Source organism: Nelumbo lutea, chromosome 2 (genome assembly GCF_056320005.1).
Source record: "Nelumbo lutea isolate HS-2025 chromosome 2, American lotus-T2T, whole genome shotgun sequence".
NCBI classification, from domain to species: Eukaryota; Viridiplantae; Streptophyta; class Magnoliopsida; order Proteales; family Nelumbonaceae; genus Nelumbo; species Nelumbo lutea.
The window spans coordinates 33,450,229-33,459,499 of record NC_142685.1 but is presented as its reverse complement, the minus strand read 5'-3'; positions in this window follow the sequence as shown (position 1 = coordinate 33,459,499).

The following is a 9,271-nucleotide window of genomic DNA, read 5'->3' as shown; positions in this document are numbered from 1 at the left end:
TTACTTATTGGCCCGTATCGTAACGGAGCCTCCCTGGTATGCTCCTACAGGGGGTGTTTCAGGTTGCCAAGTGGTTCACGGGGTAGACTGGCCTTAAACTGGTCCCTCTAAACCAGATTCGAAAAAGTAAAAAAAAAACAAAAAAAAAGAGTACCATTATAGGCCGATATGCCCTATTGGCGTTGTATCAGCCTATATTGATACTTTGAACCTTGACTAGAACTTGACGGTCCAATGCCCCCATCCCTTTCCTCCTTTTCATATATGCAAGATTCAAAATATTGATATACCCGATATGCTGGTGGGGGCGTATTGGGCTATATCAGTACTATTTTTTCACTTTTTTTATATTTTTTCAAAACTGTTTCGGGGGGTGGGGGTTAAAGCTCCTCCACCCCCTGAACCGGTCAGAACCCCCGTACACCCTCAGTAGGGGTGTATCGAGGAGCTCCCGAAATGATATATCGCCAATACGGGTCGATATGTGTTGGTATTTGAACCTTGGATATATATGGTTGAAGAGTTTCTGGGGTTGCTATTATTGTTAATTGTGAATTGTAAAATTTGGTAGGAAGCAATTACAGACTATGATCAATACATATGGGTGACCTTAGCAACTTGCTTGTAATTACTAAAATGGGCAGTAGCTGGGTTTGTGAATTTTCCTTGTGCCAATTTGGAGTTTGCTCGACAACTCTTAAACTTTGTGAAAAGGCCAATTTTGACCCAAGGAAAAAAGGGTCAATTTCAATTCCAGACCTTGATAAAAAGGTCACCGGCAAAAACGAATGGCGTCTAAACGGCGTTGACAAATCCATTGAACTGGCACTACTAAAGTTTGATGAAAAGATCACTTTTGACGCTAAAGTTTAAAAGTAGGTCACTTTAATAAAATTAATTAAAGTAAATCACTTTAAAAATTTAAGGTTTAACTAAACAACCTTAAATTATTTAATTTATTTAAGTAAATTGAAAAACTATTCTAATTAAGTAAATTAAACAATTAAATAAGTAAAGTAATTAAGGAAACAAAGTTAACTAATTAAATTTAATAAAGAAAGTTAATTGATCTAAATAAGTAAATTAAGCTAATTAAGCAAGGTTTTAAAAACCAGATCAAAATGGAACCACTTTGGTCACCAGTTTCTAGGTCAGTGGTTCCATTGTTTGGTCTGAATGGATCAACCTATGGTGTTTTGAAAAATAAAAGAATATAATGTAATTAAAATAAAAAAAGACACAAAAACCATTTACTGGATTGAACAGTTTAATAGTTCAACTGTTTGGGTTAACAATTTGTTGACCAAGTTAAAAATTTTGGGCGGTCAAACTGTTAAGTCCAAGAATTGGTCAATTCTCTAGTTCCGTTTTATACCCAAGTGGATTATTGCCCAATTCCGTTTTGTACTTGGCCCGAAATTTTTTCAAAAAAAACATTGACTTTGTTAATAAACCGCTATCCCAAATGGTTGAATTGCCAAATTGTTTGATACAATAAATGGTTTTTGAGTCTTTTTTTTTTATTTTAATTATATTTTATATTTTATTTTTTAAAATGTCATGGGTTAATCCATTTGGATTGGACTATCGAATTGTTGAGTTAGAAACTAGTGGCCAAAGTGGTTATGTTTTGGGTCAGTTTTTAAATTATCTTGCTTAATTGACTTAATTTACTTATTTAGATTGATTAATTTGTTTCCTTAATTAATTTATTTATTGATTTAATTGCTTAATTATCTTAATTAGTATGATTTAGTTAATTAACTTAATTAAATAAATAAAACACTTTAGGGTTATTTAATTAGTCCATAAGTAATTTACTTAATTAACTATATTAAAGTAGTCATTTTTAAACTTTGGGGTCGAAAATGCCCTTTTTCAAACTTTAGCAATGCCACATAATGTTGTCTAATAGATTTGTCAATGCTATTTCAAACACCGTTTGTTTTTTTCTATAAATGGCTTTTTTTTTTGCAAAGTTTAGGGGTTGTCAGAGCCAAAAATCCTAAATAAAAGTATTTAAATACGTGGATGCAAAAGGAAATAGAAACTGAAGTATAACGGAGCAAGGTTTGAAGATGAAGAATTGTCAGGGCCTAGGGATCTGATTTGATCCGATAAGATATCTGACTAATTCAAATTTGATTTGATTAGAATTGCAATAAAAATTTCCATAATATAATATAAATAATATATTAGAATATATAATATTGTATAACTAATGGATTAGATTGGGTTGTGGTGGATTGGGTCAGGGTATATCCGGATTTGATATGTTAACTAAATGGATCTACTTTTTTTTTTCGATTCATTTCGATTTATTAGGAATTTAGGATCAAGGAATGTATCCCAAACCTACTCTAATTGGATCAGGTTTGGGGCATGTTTGGAGTCCCAAGCTAAAGTCTTATTTGGAGGGGTGGGGCATGTTTGGGCCAACCACCTCATTTCGTGCATGAATAGTAGATATTGCAGATTTGGGAGGGAAATCTTGTTGGGAAAGAGTCTTCACTCATGCCAATTTCTTCGGAATTTTGGTGACATAATGTTCCTTTGGGTGTTCAAATAACCCCCAACAAGACTGCTCCTATAACGTCTCACAGCCCATCCCCGCCATGTATTGTGAACAGACCCAATGATAATATCAGGAATGATGATGTCACCTTTGGGAGATGTTCCCGACACATGGTGGGGATGTGCTATTCCCAATACCCATGCACCATTAATAATTTCCCCTTGACCCCTTTTTCCCCAAAGTGTTGGTTATAGGATTTTGTTCTGCATCAACGTTTGAACAAATTGGCTAATACACCAACGAACCAGCCCTTGGTTGGTAGCCTATTAGTTTGAGTCATTTGTAATAGTTGAAGGGGATCAATGGAAAAACTTAATTGCTTTGTCTTTTAATGAGTAAGATTTTAAGGAAGTCAAGACATTAATGGCTGAAGGTGAAGTTGCAAAACATTAAGTATAAACTGGGCTATATAATCAATCAAGAGTAAACACACAGTGTTTTATATACATTGGCATACATCACATGTTGGTTTCATGTATATTAAACATTGATGTGTTCACTTTTGATTTGTTACATTAAACATTTTATGTGTATGTGCTAAATAGTAGATCCCAATGCATATTGTTCATGTTAGCTCATACCCCATTATTAATCAAAATCACCCCCATAAATTTAGTTAATTGTTACTTTAGCCTTAGCTTAAAGGTCCAAGGCTTAGTACAAAAATGGAAGATCTAGATTAAGGGTGACCATAGGCCAGGCCGGGCTTTGCACTTATGATAAGGGCTATAGCTTAGGCCCGACCCTGACTTGACCCAGGGTTCAGGGTCTAAAACATAAGCCCTAGCCCGAATCGGCCCTGATTCTGGGCAATGTCACTCATATATAAAACATTATATATCTATATATTAAATGACATAACATGCATATAAACTTATTTTATACATTATATAATATAAAATATTACATATAATATAAATTATACATGTCATGTTATAATATTTATATATAAAATATATAATATAATGTAAAATAACATGTATACATATGTATACATTATACACAAAATGCGTAAGTTTAAATATATGTAGGCCAGGCTTGAATTATTAAGCCCAAGCTTGGCCCTAAAATTTGCAGGCCTGATGTGGGCCTAGCCCCAGGCCAGGCCTGAACACAAAACCTAGGGCCAAGTCTAAAACTTTTGGGCTGGGTCGGGCCGGGCTGAAATGGTCACCCCTAATCTAGATCTCCTACACTAATATGCTTGATAGTTCCGGATTGGTGTGTTAATAGAACCTAGATATGTTGTTCACTTTGTTGTGTATCACTTGCTATGTAACCAATGACAAGTTAATACACTAATTTTCCATACACTAGCATGTGGGCCCCATGGGTATAGAATTCTAGCATGTTGACTTGTGATTGGTTATGTAGCAAGTGATACGCAACCAAGCAAGTAGCAAATCCTAAGTGGTGTTGATAAGGCCTATCCAACCTCTCACTCTCACTTCAAGCCTTTGTGTTAAGTAGGTGTGTGCAACTCATGTGGGTTGGGATGGGTTGAGCATGGGCCGAACTTAGAACCTACCATGTAGGGGATTATTCTAGGCTACAGGTGCATAGGTGGATTGTTGTTGATGCCTTAGACTTCTTTGATAGTTGATGTAGATGTTAAGGCAAAGTATGCAAGGAAAGAAAGGCTAAGTGCCTTATGCATGTGTTATGTGTGGGCAAAGTGTTGAGGATGGAGTCCATGTTCTATGCACCCGTGGGTGCACTAGACGAATGCACCCGCCAATCACGTTTGACCACGTCGAACTTGGCGTTGAATGTGTAACGGGTGAGTTTGGATGTTCATCAACCGATTCCATCTGGTTCAACTGGATGCAAAAAAGACAAAACCCTCATCTATTTTCAAGAGTTCAAACTCCCCCTCTCCTCTTTTCAATTCAAAACCCTAGCACCTCTAAGCTGACCAGCACCTTCACTCCAATTGGCGCCACCGTGAACGATGAAGCCACTAGCGGCGAGGGATAAATTGTCCAAACAAGCGTCCGTACGTCTTCTTCCTCTCCCTCTTCTTCTTCTTCTTCTTCTTCTTCTTCTTCTTCATACTTTTTGCATGCTTGGACCTAAGATGCCCTTTCCATTCCTTCTAGTTGAAAAACACTTTGTTCTCCCTATTGTTCCTGCCATACTTCCACTTAGCATGGGATGCAAATAGCCAGTAAAGTTCGTCTTTCACCATCCTCTCACTTGACCAGGAAGGCGTACATCCATGTCTAGATTCTTACAAAGCCCTAAATCTCCAGCGAAGAAATCACGATCAGGCTACATGACTGGAGAAGGATAAGAAGAATGAGATGTTACCCATCGGAAAATCCAACCCTGAACCCAAGAATCCTTGTGGCATTGGCAACCGATAAATCCACCTATGAACCCAAGAAGATGTTGATGTTTTCGTCATCTTGCTATCTCCGTTGCTATGGCTCCAGTGGTCGCCAACACTGAAGCTGTTAAGACCATTGACAACTTTCCTATCTCTACTCCTGAGTATGGTGTGGGTTCGGCAATGGCTGGACACCAGTTGATCCTTTGTCGCTGGTGTCGGATGGTATTAGTTGCCGATGATCTGGTAATAGGGCAAGATTTGGAAGATAGAGGGGGTTTGAATTGAATTAGGCCAAATCATATTTTGTGGCCAGTTCAACCAACTGAACCACTAATAACGGAGAATGTCTCCATTAATTTGCTGTTAAGACTGATGAGATGACGTGTTCGTCTCACATTGGTAGGTGCACTCATCCAGTGCACCCATGGGCGCACAGAACACGAATTCTTGAGGATGTGCGTCAACGATGAAAGCAAGGCTATGTATTTTGTGGCCTATTTAATGGGGCAAATCAAGACGTTTAGGGCATCTTGGGCATGAACATTTTCCCTTGGGCTCAGTTTGGAAGGAGTACAAATACAAATATGTACCATGTAAATACATACAAAATAATACAAAATACAAGGTTTTGCACTCTACAAATTTGTATTTGTACTCTTTCCAAACTGAGCCTTAGTGTGTAGTAATAAATCATTCTGGTGACAACCTATTTGACAAACTCTCTTTTGTGTATGTTTCTTTGTCTTTCATGCTTTGTTGCTTGACTAACTAGGTAGGGTGTTTGGTGCCACACGAGAGTTTAACAGGAGAAAAAATAATACTCCCATCTTAATTGGTATTAAAGCTTGGGTTTGACTCTATCTTCACCAATAACAAGACTATGATGGACCATTCAAAGACCTTGAAGGATCAAATCTCTCAATTGGAGTCCTTGGTGGCGAACATCTTAAGATGACCAAGAGGCCAGACACTTAGAGGCATTATGGATGCTTGCTAGTACACTTGGAGACAATAGTAGAGGAATTAGTTCCCTTTCACTGATTCTTGCAATATACAAGTCCCTAAACCTAAACCATTCAATGGTGCTTGAAATGCTAAGGATCTAGAAAACTTACTCTAAGAAATGGAGCAAAACTTCAAGGCTTGTTATGCCCACTGGAGCGAAATATTACCATTGACTACCATGTACCTTATTGGGGATGTCAAAATTTGGTGGAAAGCCAATTAGAAGATGATTTTGAGGCTAAAAGGTCGAAGATAGAAATTTTGGAAATGTTGAAGAATGAGCTACATGATTAGTTCCTCCTTGGTAATGCCTCCTAGATAGCTATAGACATGCTTAAGAAGCTTAAGCACATATGCATCATAAGGGATTATGTGAAGTAGTTCTCCTCATTAATATTGGACATCAAGGGCATTTATGAGGAGGAAAATTTGTTTAATTTTATGTCTGATTTATAGCTTTAGGCTTAGACATATTTACGGAGGCAAACTGTTAAGAATCTATCATCAATCATGTTTGTGATATAAGGATTAACTAGCGGGGACCTGTGTGACGCACATGATTTATTAAGCAAAAGATAAATAACAGAAATGTTCATTTACTAAAATACCCTTATAGTTTCATGGATTTATTAGAATCTACCCTATAATTAGCATTTTACTAAAACACCACTTATAATTTGCAACGGATTTAATTAATCTTCCATTAGATGATAATGGAAAATGATAGTGTTGACCTTAGTGTTCATTTAAATAAATTTAATCAAAATAAAATAGAAATAAAAATGCCATTCTTGCCCTTAATAAGGCACAAACAACCACTCTATTGGTTATATTTGGCCAATTTGTTTTCTTATAAAAAAGTGTTAAGGGTATTTTTAGAATAAAGAATTATGGGTTTAATGGCAAAACAAACACTCATTAATGAAATGTTGATTAAGTAACTAAGTTGTAAAATATATGGAATATTTTAGTGAAATGAAAACTATAAAGTAGATTTAAGTAAATATGTAAAACTATAAGGTGTGTTATAGTAAATGACCCTAATAGAAACACATAAGAGTATACAATTGTTTTATATTTTCAAATTTGTAAATAATTAATAGTTATTCATATTTTATATACTACTTTTAATAAAATTTTTATAATACAAAAATAACAATAATTAATTTCAGTTAGGTTTATTCATAAAACTTATGAAATCGACCAACCCGATCAACTCGACCCGAGTTGGTCGGTTTTCTAGTATTTTAAGTCGCCTTTGGTTAAAATATTTCCCAATTTGACCAAGTTGGATAAGTTTCACTTTGGTCATTTGTAAATCCACCAAAATCGAACAACCTAACCATGGATATATATATTATTATTTTATATTTTAAATATGATTTTTAATATGAAAGAGTGAGAAATTTCCCATATTTCTTAGTCTAAAATGTTTGATTTCATAAATCTATTTTTTAATAATTGCACTATAATTTTTGAAAATAAATTAAAATTTTATGTTTAAATCTTTTGAACAACTTACCTTTTGTGAAAACCGACCCAAATCAATACAACTTGAGTGGGTCGATTTTCACAAAAGGTCAGTCGGTTTCAACTGACCAACTCCCCAACCAAACCAGGTCAATTCGGTTGGCCAAATAGCCTATGGTTGGACCGAACCAACTCATGAACACTCATAATTTTAGCTAAATTAATACTTATCTTCAATAAATAACAATAGTTTAATCTCCAATAATTATTGCAAATTATAGTGAAAATACACAATTACTGAAAATATATTGATAATGAAAAGATACAAGAATTACAATAATTATAAAAATACAATAATTACTAAAAATATATTAACTTAGTCAATAAATAGTATAATCTCAAATAATAGTTTAATCTCTAATAAATATTAATTAATCAACAAGTTATAACAAAAATACAATAAGTACAATAAATTAAATTTAAAAAATTCAATAATAGTAGTTTAATCTCCAATAATTATTGAAAGTTTTATGTTAAATAACAAAACAAAATAAATTTATACATAATCATTGAAAATACATCTATCACAAAAAATAATAAATAATTACTGAAATACAATAAATATTAATTTTAGTATATATAATTATATAATAAATACAAATTAAGAGTTTAAAATTATTATTAAGAAATATTAATTTTTTGAAAGTTATTTTCTTGAATTATTACTTGATATAAGTGAAATTAGTTACTTACAATGTTATGTAAAAATATTAAATTATTATTAATTTTAATATTATGTTAAAATTTTTTTCTACTTTCCAAAAATTTTTAAAATTTATTACATAATTTCTTTATTTTAACTATTTAAAATCTAGCTATGTTAAATATTTTGTTATTTAAATACTTAAATAATATGTAAAATATTTAAATCTTAATATATTAATTATTTATTGAATTTAATTATCCATAAAATCATAATTTATACTATTATTACATAATTTCATTATTAATTTTGTAATATATTAAATTATTATTAATTTTAATATTATGTTATAATTATTTTTCTACTTTGATTTTTTTTTAAATTTATTACATAATTCCATTATTTTAACTATTTAAAACCTTGTTATGATAAATATTTAAACAACCTATAAAATATTTATTTATTTTTTGTTATTTAAATTTTACTATTTAAAGCTATTAAATATTCAAAAACATTTAAATTGATTATCCAAAAAAACATAATTTAAATGGTTAGTACATAATTTCGTTATATATTTTGTAAAAATATAAACTTATTTTTTGTAATTTTAATAGATATTTTAATGTTTTTATATAATTTTGTTAGAATATTTAAATAATTCTTAAAATTTTTTAATCCAAACTTTCTTTAGATAGATATAGATAAAAAGTAGGGGAGAGAATAAATAGGAATCAAATATAATTTATGAGAGAAACTCTTTACTAAATCAGAGATAATTTTGGAGATAAATAGGAATTATAGATAAATTTTGAGAAAGTGGGGGATAATGGGAGAGGTAGTTTAGGAGAAATTTTAGAAGAGATTATTTATGTTTTGGGAAAGTGCATCTCATTGGTTGTTTCAAAAATTACATGGGATAAAAAAATAAAAAAATTCAGAAAAAAGAGAAAATTTCTTCAATTTACTAATATTATCTTATTTATTATTATTATTGTTATGCCATAACTACCCTTTACTAATATTATCTTATTTACTAATATTTCTTCACTTTACTAATATTGTTATGCCATAACCACCCTTTACTAATATTATCTTATTTATTATTTCAAACATAAAATATGATAAAATTTATAAGAAAGTTATGAAAATATTATATATATTCAATAAAATAATCAATTCCGGATCT